Source organism: Capsicum annuum, chromosome 4, assembly GCF_002878395.1.
Source record: "Capsicum annuum cultivar UCD-10X-F1 chromosome 4, UCD10Xv1.1, whole genome shotgun sequence".
In the NCBI taxonomy this organism is placed as follows: Eukaryota; Viridiplantae; Streptophyta; class Magnoliopsida; order Solanales; family Solanaceae; genus Capsicum; species Capsicum annuum.
This window is the reverse complement of record NC_061114.1, coordinates 23,903,597-23,916,254: the sequence shown is the minus strand read 5'-3', so window position 1 is coordinate 23,916,254 and position 12,658 is coordinate 23,903,597. Positions and strand designations below refer to the sequence as shown.

At 31.9% G+C, this 12,658-nt stretch overlaps 1 long non-coding RNA gene across 1 annotated transcript; it reads left to right on the top strand.

The window, feature by feature from the left end:
• Nucleotides 1-211: 211 nt before the first annotated feature.
• On the top strand, nt 212-8,506 carry LOC107855915. Its single transcript, XR_001670402.2, has 3 exons — nt 212-840; nt 7,407-7,586; nt 7,659-8,506. It is a non-coding gene; the product is annotated as an uncharacterized LOC107855915 (long non-coding RNA).
• The last annotated feature ends 4,152 nt before the right edge of the window (nt 8,507-12,658 follow it).

Sequence of the window (12,658 nt, the reverse complement as noted above, 5' to 3'; positions counted from 1 at the left end):
TTTGATGTCAAGTTTAGGCTTATTTTTATGTATTATGTACATGTATATATATATATATATATATACCCCTTTTGTTTTATATTTTATTATAATTATTATTTTAAGATATTTATTTCTAACCGCCCGATCAAATGATCGGACGGTCCAAATTTAGTCAACAAAATCAGCTCAAGACACGGCTTTATCACCTCCCATAAACAGCTATCAGTTTTATCAAAAAGGAAAAATGGCAAAACCCTCTTCCTCCTCTCTCCCATATCTCTCCTTCGCCACCCCCAAAGCACCGACAAACCCCAATCACTCCCCTGTGCGGCCCATCTCCTCCACCCCGAAAATTCGCCGACTCTATAGTGACGATGAAATCAAGCACTATTCGATTTGGAAAATTCAAATCGCCATTGATGGCCCTTTGTTCAAATTTCAAATCTTTTTATTTTTCGAGTTTCGAATCCGGACTTTCAAGTCCGGATTCACCTATAAATTGTGTTCATCGTCTCTAGTGGAAGGGTGGAAAAAAAGAAATTGGGAAAACAGGGGAGTAAAATTAGAAGGAGCAAGAAGGGAATTGGGGGAAAAAGAAGCAAATTTCATAAGAAAGGTAAGGAAAAGAAAAAAAAAAAACGAGGGGAATTGGAAAAGGAGTAAAAATTAGTGTTTGAACAGAGAGGAAAATAGCAAAAGAGGGGGGCGGAGAAGTGGTTCACGAAAGACTGCATATTATATCAATTTCCTTCATCATACTACCACTTTTTTATTGTTGAGTCTATCGGAGTTGAGTTTGAAGAGGAAATTCGTGGCCGGAATCTTGACAGAAAGCTCCGGTTTGCTGCTCAACAAAAGGTGCGAATCCGTCCTCGCTATACATTCATGTTTCTACTCCTTCGTCTATTTTGGTATCGGAAACATGTGATTTTTGTTACTTTCCTTTAACTTGGTGGATAAAAGTTTACTTTGATTTTTAAAAAAATGTTTTGGTTGTGTTGTGTTGTTCTGCGAGCTGAATTCACGGATTTGGCTTTATCTTAATCCTATTTTCTTTCAAAGTGTTGATGTCTCGGTGTTCGGTATATATGATATGTTTCTTCTCTGTGAAATTAAGTAAAAGTGCGAGTTCCCCTTTTCCGCTTCATTTTCCTCATCTCGTTTGATTCAATTGTTTGGGATATGTTGTCGTTGCTGTCATCGATTTCATGAATAGAATAATTATATTTTTTTGTTGAAACTTCCTTTGGGTATGAAACCAGTCTTCTTGAATGTAGAGCCAATAGATGCGTAAACAGCTGGGGGCTGCTTTGGATTCGAATCTGTACTAATGCTTTGTTTGTCCCCTGCAAAGTAAGGTTAGGATAGGATTTTAAAGTTGTTCATCTGTTTGATACCTGGTTGTTTTGATGTAAGGTGTGAGAACCCGTCCCCTTTCGTTCTATTGTGCTTATTTTATTCTTCATCTACTCTAAATTTCATGAATACGGGATTAATACTGATTGTAAAGTAATGTTGTTGTTGTCGTGCTTGGATTTGTGAACAAGTATTTGCGTCTATATTTGATATTATGTGCGCGTTTATAAGGCCATGGGTATGAAGTACATGACATGGTCTTTAATTTTGATTATGATATTGTTGCCACTTTTTGGGTGTTACAGATGAGAGTGTGACTACTTTCCATAGTATATTTTGATTTCGCGAATACAGACCCGTTTGATCGTGAATTGGTATTGTTGCTGCTGTCTTGGTGTTAGAAATAAGAGTGCGATGATAATTTTTTAGATTGTTTGGTGTGTCTCTAAGTTTGTAAGTCTGGCAATGTGCGGTCCATGTTTGGGTATGAAATTGTTGTACCTTGTCTTCGAATCAAACTTGCGAGTATGCTATATTTGTGATTGTTTATATGAAATCGTGGGATATAAATGGCCTATGCATAGACTTGAGTCCGTTAAAATATGGTATAAGATTAATTTGGATGTTGCTGCCTATTTTCTTACGAGTTGAATTCAAGAAAGCAATTCTGTTTTATTTCCCTTTTCCTTTAGGTATTTTATGGTGTCATGCTCGAGTATGAAGGTCGTGAAGAAATTCTGATTTTTTTTTTGTGATTGTTTGGTAGTACAGTTAAAGCCTTGCACATTTGTCTGTCCATATACGCATGGGATATCTTAGTTGTGTTGGGCATTTTACCAGTTGTCATATTTTGTTGATTTTGTTTAACTTGCTATTGTTGCTTTGTTGTTACTTTTAATTATAAGTGTGTTTGAAGGATAGTGATAAGGCAAATAAAGAGGATTTGAATTACATTAGATTGCAAGTTTCTCTAGTGGGGTAAAGTCATGTTTCCCATTTTTCATAAAGCTTTAATTTGGTGCGTTGGTGAGGTCAATTTTATTAAAATATATGGCTGTCGGTTCAACCATGCAGTCGTTAGTTCACTAGGCCAGTAATTCATCATGTTCAAATTTAAGTTTACTTGGTCGTAGATCTCACTACCTTAATTACTTATTTCGTTCAAGATTGGTTTTCTAATCCTTCTCTCTCTTTACTTTTTACATGTGACTCGGGAGTCTTGATCCAATTATTGGGTTGACGGCTATAGGATCACAGAGCTCGAGGTCTATATTGCTAGAAGTCGGTTCTTTCAATAGAAGAGCTGTAGTATCGAGTTTTCTACTTTCCTCGTTACTTTATTATTCGCATTTGTTTCACTAACTTTTGTTACTCGAGTATGTATTTTTATGTGGCTTTGATTGAAATCGATTAACAACCTTTTTGCAACCTTTTTGATCTTATTCGGTTAAGTTCTTATTCATTCGACATCCATAGACATAATAACGGGACATGATGTAACCACTTATTTTATATTTTTATACCTACGAATCACCCCTTTTAGAATAAATGTCAAAACTTTATTTTCTAAGTGCAATCTCAAATAAAAACACATTCTTTTGGAATTGAATAAATTGGTTAGTTAAGGTCTCCGTTTGCAAAATATTAAGTAACAAGGTTTATCACTTTTAATGTTACTTTCAAATAAATCACTGTATAGGTTTCGATCAGTTAATTCGTTTATGTTTGCAAACAATTCATTTATCAAATTTGATTTTTCAATTAACTCAACATAATTTAAGTACTTGTTATATTTCATATTTGTTCCTAACTTTATTTCAAGTTTGTAAAAATTTTAAAAACGTCTCGAGAAGCACAAGGTATACATGTGTCTTGTCTTGACACTATCATATACGAGGTATATTTTTACTATTTCTATTTTTATTATTGTACTATTATTATGCTATTTTTTACATTTTATATCGACTTTTTTATCTGTATGTGTTTAACTATTACATTTTTTATTTCTTTTAATAATAATTTTTCACATCTTTTTCATATACTTTCAAAAATACATGTATTTATATTTATTTTCTTACGAATAAGTTCTCACATACTTTTAAATTACCTTTCCTTTACTTTATGTAATTGCAACTTCATATATATTTTCTTACAAACTCACAAGATCTTGTACTTTCTAACAAATATTTTATTGCAACGCTTTTTTTCTTTATATTTTAAAATATACACATTTTACAATAACCACATTGCTTCCTTATATATGGTGGTGTCCCGTCTTATATATCTTGAGTTTCTTTTTCCAAAATAATAAAGGTCTTCTTATCACTTTTTAGCAAATAACGAAAAAAATATTTTCTAAATATTTTTTTAAAACTAAGTTTAAGGACTATCTTCGGATAGGCTCTGAGGGATGCTTAATACCTTTCTCTTGAGTAACCAAAACTTTTACTTAAAATCTCACTGTTTTTCGCGGTTTAAAATAGAGTTTTCTACCACAAAATGATTTTTCTAATTTTTTCCAAAGTTAGGTGGCGACTCATAAACTAAAAACAAACGATTTTTTAAAAAATCAAAAAGAGTCACTACGCCCGATACGTTGCGGACTGTTTCGGCCGGTTCGAAATGGAGCGCGACAATAGATAGATCATCTAACTTTCAAATATAAAAAATCATATGTTAATTAAATTTGTAGAAGTTATACCTCAATTGTTCGTATTCTTTGAAGCTTAGAATTTGAATTGAAATTTTCATTCTTACTGCATTCTTTCGGATGAGGTCACAACCTATCAAATATAAATTATGATAAGACTCTTAAAAATTGAGGATAGAATCTCAAAATATCACAAAGCATACGTAAAAACTCACATAATTAGGCAGTTAAACCAACATTTAAAAGTAAGGAACAACCAATAGCTGATAAAAAGAATTTCAAAGTATAAAGAAAATGCAAATATAAATTAAATAGAAGAGTAAAGAGACAAAGATTCATACAGTTAATTGGATGATGACATTAAAAAAAAAAAAGTTTACTTAATTTAGTTTATATTTTAAGTAAAATTCTTGCCAAAATAATCTACCTATTTTTTTAAATTATTGTTAAAAAGGAACTCAAAAATTCGGTCAATAAATAACTACTAAAGTAGTATTTTATTAGTATTAAAGTTCATATTTGATTAGTATTTGGTTAAGTAAAAAGACAAACGTAAAGATTAATTTATTGGTTCCTCAAATATGAATTAATAATTGAAAATGATGGTATTTTTTTATCATGTTTAAATAAGGAAAGATTAATAACCAAATTTTAATAGGACACTTAAAATTTTACAAAATAATTAAATAATAATTTAATAAAATAATAAATGACAGTTTTGTCTATTGTGGAGCTTTTTAATGAAGGACAAAAAGTTCAAATAACTTTTCTAAGTGTCTTCACACTTTTAATATATTATAGATATAGATATAGGTATAGATATAGATATAAATATAGATTATAGATTATAGATTATAGATCATAGATGTACATATAGATTATAAATTATAGATATAGATTATAGATATTAAAATGTGAGGTTCACTAAAAATCTTCGCAATAGATAAAATCGTTTAATTTTAAATAATCAAACGCTACACGTGCGAGATACGTGCAAAACACATGCGATTAAACTAGTATATATAAATAATAGAAGGGTTACTATAACAAGTTAATTTACTATATATAGTTCTTAAAACTAGTCCAATAAAAATAAAAATATCCTTATTTATTATATCTATTTCTTAAAACTAGTCTAGTGGAAATAAAAATATTTTGATCTGCGTACAGTAGAAGTTAATCCAAGCTATGATCCTTAATTTAATTGTACCATTTTAATAATAAACTCTTAAAATAAACTACATTCCATGTCATGATTCTACCACGTTACCTTGTTTGAATACTAATCATTATTGTTATCTTTTTCAAATACCATAATCTAATTAAGGATCATAGTGCCTTTTCCAGCGTATTTTCCATTATCATCCTTTTATAATCTTTTTTATACTTTTTTACAAATTGGCCCACCAACCACCCAAGAAGAAATAAGAAAGGATATAGGACCCACTAACTAAAAAGATTAGCAATTGCCATCCATGATAAGGAAATAAATTTTTTTATTAATTCAATTATCTGATTTTTATTTTTTTAAATATTTTTTTATATAATTTATTAATTCTTAAAATTAAATTTATTAAATTAACCATGTTTAACTTTGATACTATAAATCATCTCTTTTTAACTTTTGTTTAAATATTCTTTCCCACCACTAACTAACAATATAATTTATAAGTTAAATTAACATTTTATATTCGTCTCAAATCAAACCTTCACATTAAACCAGAGAAGTATTTTTGGTCACACAGTTAATCATACAAAATAACTTTATTTTATGTGACGTCGCACATAAAATTCAAATGTTAAGTTAATTTACATATTATATCAGAGATAAGTGAAGAAAATATCAAGGTGCTAATAGCTGAAAGATAGATAGATAAAAGTATCTTATTAAAATTAAATCTAAACAAATTTGAGAGTCGTAACAATTGTATAGAAGCAGAATAATGATAACAATTTTACAATATCTCATAAAAGAAATAAATATTACATAAATTAAAACGGGAGGAATTCATGAATACATACATATATATATATACATACATACATATATATATATATATACATACATACATATACATACATACATACATACATACATATACATACATACATATATACATACATACATACATATATATATATATATATATATATATATATATATATATTATTTTGATACTAAAGTTAATTAAAACAGCAAGAATAGTTTGGGAGTAATTGAATTTTAAATAAAGATAAATTCATGAATATAGTATAAATATGTAAAAATAGGAAAAAGACATCGTTTTCATCCCGAACTATACAAGAAAAGTCGAAGCCACACTTAAACTATACTAGTGACCTATTACACACCTACACTATAAAAAAGGGATACTTTTTACTCTCTAGATCTAACATGAAAGTACATAATTATTTAATTAAAAAATGACGCGTCAAAATTTAAAAATAACGCAAAAAAAAAAAAAATACTCCAACCCCCGCCCCTAGCATCCATCTCCCCTCCCCCACCCCCAAATCAACTTCTTCTTCACCACCCCCATGCTAACCAACATATCTTCTTCATTACCCCCACCCTCAAGCTCCAACTCCGCCCCTAAATCATGCAATTTCTTTACACCCCATCCTCCACCCCCATCAAATCGAAACTAATTTCACCTTCCAATTCATCTTTCAATTCAAATATGATTTCTTTATATAGTGCCAACTCAACTCATTACTTTGCTGTAATTCTTTTTTCAATTCTTCCCATAGCCTGAGTTCTGGCCTGCGCTAGTACCAAATTCTGGCCTGCACTAGTGCCAAAACTAACCATTTTATAATACAAATCAACAGATATTAATTCCACTTAACATTGGCTTTAAACATGGAAAGATAAAGATGTTTACCAATCCCAAAAGGTCCAATCAGGGAAAACAATGTCGAAACTCGAGTGGTCTCCACAATAATGAAACAATGGTGGTGAATATGGTGTAATGGAGGTTTTGGATATTGTGTAATGGAGGTTTTAGTTTTTTTTTTTTTTTTTAAGAAAAGACATGGGTTACGGATGAAGAACATTGTTAGAAGAAATTAATTGTCATGGTAATTTTGTTGGTGGGATAAAATTTATGGTGGTGAATATGGTGTAATGGAGGTTTTGGACATTGACAACAATGGAGGTTTTAGACATTGAAGAAGAAGGGAAAAAATTAAATTAAAAAGAAAAAAGAAAAATTTATGAAAATAATAAATTTATTATTTTTTCGGATTATGCTGACGTGGCACTGACATGGCAGCGCGTGTGAAACACCACGCCACATGCAAGTGGTATAATGCCTGACAGGGTGTAAAAAGTATCACTTTTTTTATAGTTTAGGTGTGGCTTCGACTTTTCTTACATCCTAAGTGGCCTCCAATATGACTTATACAATGTCTACAGCATAATGAAGACATCTAAAGAATTGTGGAATGCGCTGGAAAAGAAATATAAGACTGAGGATGCGGGAATCAAGAAGTTTTATGTTTCACGATTTCTTGAATACAAAATGATCGATAGTAAGACTGTTTGTTTCTCAAGTACAAGAGTTGCAAGTCATCATCCACGATCTCCTTGCAGAAGGTATAAAGTTAATGAATACCTTATTTGAACATGTTTAAAATATTCTTAATGTTCACATAAACTTTGTTGTAGGTTTGGTTGTGAACGAGGAATTTCAAGTAACTGCGATAATTGAGAAGTTGCCACCTTTGTGGAAGGACTTCAAGAATTACTTGAAACACAAATGAAAGGAGATCACAGTTAAAGACCTCATTGTGAGGTTGCACATTGAAGAAGATAATAAATCCGCAGAGAGAAGGTCTAAAGAAAATTTTGCAATGAATGGAGCTAATATTGTAAAAGACGACCCCAATAACTCAAAAAAGCGGAAGAAAGTTGGACAACAAAGCAATCAGCTTAAGAAGAAATTCAAAGGGAAATGCTTTAATTGTTGCAAGATTGACCACAAGTCTATAGATTGTCGTGCCCCAAAGAAAGGCAAAAAGAAGGATCAAGCAAATATGGCTGAATCCAAGAACGAAATAGACGATCTATGTGTCATGCTTTCGGAATGTAACTTGGTGGGAAATCCTTGAGAATGGTGGATGAATTCTAGTTCCACCCGCCACGTTTGTGCAAATAAAGAGTTATTTGTTGCGTTTGCTCCAACTCAAGGCGAAGAGAAGATTTACATGGTAAACTCCATAACTGCAAAATTTGAAGGGACAAGAAAAGTATGCTTGAAAATGACTTCAGGAAAAGTATTGACTCTTAGCAATGTTCTGTATGTACCAGAGTTAAGAAAGAACTTGATTTCTGTATTACTTCTTGACAAAAATGGATTCAAATATGTATTTATTTTTGAAAAAAATGTAATTAGCAAAGGGGAAGTATACGTAGGAAAAGGCTATCTCACTAGGGGCCTATTTAAGATGAATGTTATGAATGTTGAAGTCAATAGAAGTTCTGTTTCTTCTTATTTGCTTGAGTCTAACGATTTGTGGCATGAACGATTAGGACATGTCAATTATAAAACTTTGGAAAAACTAATTAAATTAGAAGTTTTGCCAAACTTTGAGTGCAATAAATCAAAATGTCAAACGAGTGTGGAATAAAAGTATGCTAGGCATTCGTATAAGTCCGTTGAAAGGATTTTCAATCTCTTAGACTTAATCACACTGACATTTGTGATATGAAGTCAACACCATCTCCTGGTGGAAAAAAGTATTTTATAAATTTTATTGATGAGTATACCAGATATTGTTATGTCTAATTTGCTAAACAGTAAGGATAAAGCAATAGATTCATTTAGGCAATATAAAATAGAAGTTGAAAATCAGTTAGAGAAAAGGATTAAAATGATAAGAAGTGATAGGGGTGGAGAATATGAGTCCCCCTTTGTGGAAATATATGTAGAGAATGAAATTGTCCATCAAACTACGGCCCCATATTCACCTCAGTCTAATAGAATTGCGGAAAGAAAAAATCAAACATTAAAGAAAATGATGAATGCCTTACTTATAAGTTCAGGTTTACTGCAAAACTTGTGGGGAGAGGCTATCGTTACAGCCAAGCGAATACTCAATAGAGTTTCCCATAGTAAGACACAATTAATTCCATATGAAAAATGAAAATGAAGGAAACTGAACTTGAAATATTTCTAAGTGTGGGGGTGTCTAGTGAAAATTCAAGTTTCTATGCCTAAAAGGATAAAGATAGGACCTAAAACAGTGGACTACGTATTTATAGGATATGCTAAAAGTAGTAAAGCATGTCGATTTTTGGTTCATAAATTCGTGCATCCGGATATCAATGAGAATACGGTAATTGAATCATATAATGCTGATTTCTTTGAACACATTTATTCGTATAAAACTAGACATGAATAATCTAGTGGATGATCTAAATGACCTCGAGATGAACCAAGTAAGGATGTAAATAATGATGAGAATCCAAAACGTAGTACACGTCAAAGAACGTCAACTTTGTTTGGATTGAATTTTGTAACATTTCTCTTAGAAAATGAGCCTCAAACATTTAAAGAAGCAATATCGTCGTCAGAGTTACCCTTTTGGAAAGAGGCAGTCAATAGTGAGATTGATTTAATCTTAAGCAACTATACATGGGAGTTGGTTGATCTTCCTTCAAAAAATAAACCTTTAGGTCCTAAATGGATCTTCAAAAGAAAATGAAAGCGAATGATACTATTGACAAATACAAGGCAAGACTTGTAGTAAAAGACTTCAAATAGAAAAAAGACCTTGATTACTTTGATACATACTCGCCAGTAACAAGGATAACGTCAATTTAGATGTTAATTGCCTTGGCGGCAGTAAATGGTCTTGAAATCTATCAAATGGATGTGAAAACAACATTCCTAAATGGATAATTGGAGGAAGAAATTTACATGGAATAATTCAAGAGTTTTGTGGTTCCTGGTAAAGAAAAAAAGGTGTACAAACTGGTTAAGTCACTCTATGGACTAAAACAAGCAGCTAAACAATGGCATGCCAAGTTTGACCAAACCATGTTGGCAAACGGGTTCTGGATAAATGAATGTGATAAATGTGTTTACATTAAAGACACTCCAAATCACAAGGTCATTGTTTGTTTGTATGTGGATGATATGTTAATCATCATTAGAGACATTTCTGACATAAATGCTACAAAACGAATGCTTGAGAGTAAGTTTGATATGAAAGACCTTGGAATTGCAGACGTGATCTTAGGAATAAGAATCCATAAAAATCCACAAGGGTTGGCATTGTCACAGTTTCATTACATCGAAATAGTACTTGACAAATTCAAGTATTTGAAATTTGGTATTGCCAAGACTCTATTGGACGTGAGCTTCGCACTTTAAAAGAATGAAGGTGAAAGTGACTCACATTTGGAATACGCAAGAGTGTTGAGATGTTTAATGTATATCATGAATTGTACACGATCAGACATAGCATGTGCTATTAGTAAGTTGAGTTGGTACATGAGTAATTCAATAAAACTCATTGGATGACAATGAAAAAAGTTTTGGGGTATCTTAAATACACTCAAGACTATGTTTTGCATTATAATAAATATCCCGCGGTACTTGAAGAATATAGTGATGCAAATTGGATCATCGGATGGAATGAAGTAAAATTTATGAGTGGATATGTATTTACTATAGGCGAAGGAGTAGTCTCTTGAAAATCATCCAAACAGATATGTATTGCTTGCTCCACAATGAAATTAGAATTTATCGCATTAGATAAAACCAGTTAAGAAGCAAACTAGCTCCAAAATTTCTTAGAAGATATTCCTTATTGGCCCAAACCATTGGCACCAGTATGTATACACTATGATAGTCAAGCGGCAATAGGTAGGGCAGGGAGATGTATAATGGTAAATCTTGTCATATAAGATGGAGACATAATATCGTTAGAGAATTTCTCTCTAGTGGTATTATCACTGTTAACTATGTGAAGTCAAAGAATAATGTATCAGATCCACTTACAAAAGGCCTATCTAGAGAAGGAGTTGAAAGAACATCCAAGGGAATAGGTTTATAGCCTAGGACAAATCAGCATGGTGGTAACTCTACCTAGCATACTGGAGAACCTAAGATCTAGGTTCAAAGAGATCAAACAAAGTTGTGTCTGAAAGGTTCAACATTGTCAATATACTCAACTCATTCTCATTATATAGACAATGTTTAGTAAACAAGGATAAGACTTATGGAGTGAAGTCTTTTAACGATTATCTAAATTTGGCAGATTTGACCAAATAGTTTAAACTATAGGATTGAACGTTTAGAAATCACCTATGTGAGGGCGAAGTGAAAACCGCTTCAAGGAGAATGTTAGTAAAGGTCTATTCTCAAAGCTCTCATAAAATCAGGATGTGTTCATGGCTGAAACAAACAAAACTGTGAGAACCATAAATGATAAAAAGTTGGTTGTGTGACATGTATTGTATAGGTGTACATTAAAGCTCAACGGTTCAAAGATATCAAAGCTATCGATTGACCGAGTGCATCCGATACATGTTCACTGCGGAAAGTTCAAAGGGAAACCTACTTATCCTGATGCAATCAGTCTTTTCTTGATAATCACATACTTGTCCGTACAGTTTTACAAAGAATATCCATTCCTCATTCATGTGGGGGATTGTTGGGTTCAAGTTAAAAGTGTGAATGGAAAATGGAGGGAACTAAGTGAAGGAAAAAATGAGATAACACTTAAAAAGGAAAGTGTACTAAAAAATAAGAAAAGTCTACTAATTCTCCCACATTGGTGGGAGAATGAAAATTTCATGTGTTTATATTAAGAAACATAAAATCTACATGGTAAGTGAGGCAAGAACCAAGAGGTGCCTCACGTCGTCGCTCGCTCGCTTGGCTTCGGCCTCAGCTTCAGATTTTGATCGATGAGATTAATTTTTTAGACAAAAAATTATTTGAAACATAGTCTAAAAATCCAAGGAGAAAAACACAACAGTTTTTGTTCCTCCATTAACGTGCATGCATGCACTGCAGAAATGCAAAATGCTTTCTCGAAGGGATGCAATCCTTCAAGGAAATGACACACTATTTTGGGAAAAGAGATGACTGTTCAGATAATTATGAATGTTCAGAAAAAGACACAATGATTTGAATCGACAGAGATGACTGTTCCAAAGAATACACCTTTTTGAATGAACCATTATCTCCTTTTGGAAGGGGTATTTCATGGCTATATAAACCTGTATTTTTTCACAGGTTTAGAATGAAATTTACTGCACCTAAAAATATTATCTTGCTTTTAAAAAACTCTCTATGATCATCTCCAGTTAAGTGAGTTCAAAGAAAACCAGAACGTTTGAGGTACCACTACTTTCTGATTGTGAAGCTATTTTATCCTGGGAGGAAAATTCTACAACCTCGGGTACTTGAGGGAATTATTTCCTTAAGGACACTTCAATTTGGAGGACTTGAATTATTCTGCTTTATCTCTTTTTTTAAAAAAATAAAATAACACACTTCTTTGATAGTTCATATTGAATTTGTGTTGAAGGTGTTGAAAAACTTCATAAGTGTTCTTGATTTAATCTTGGAACTTGTGTTGAAGTTGTTTTGACAAAATACAGATTGTGTATCCGAAATACCAAAATGTTAAGAAATGAATGTGTTTCAGGAT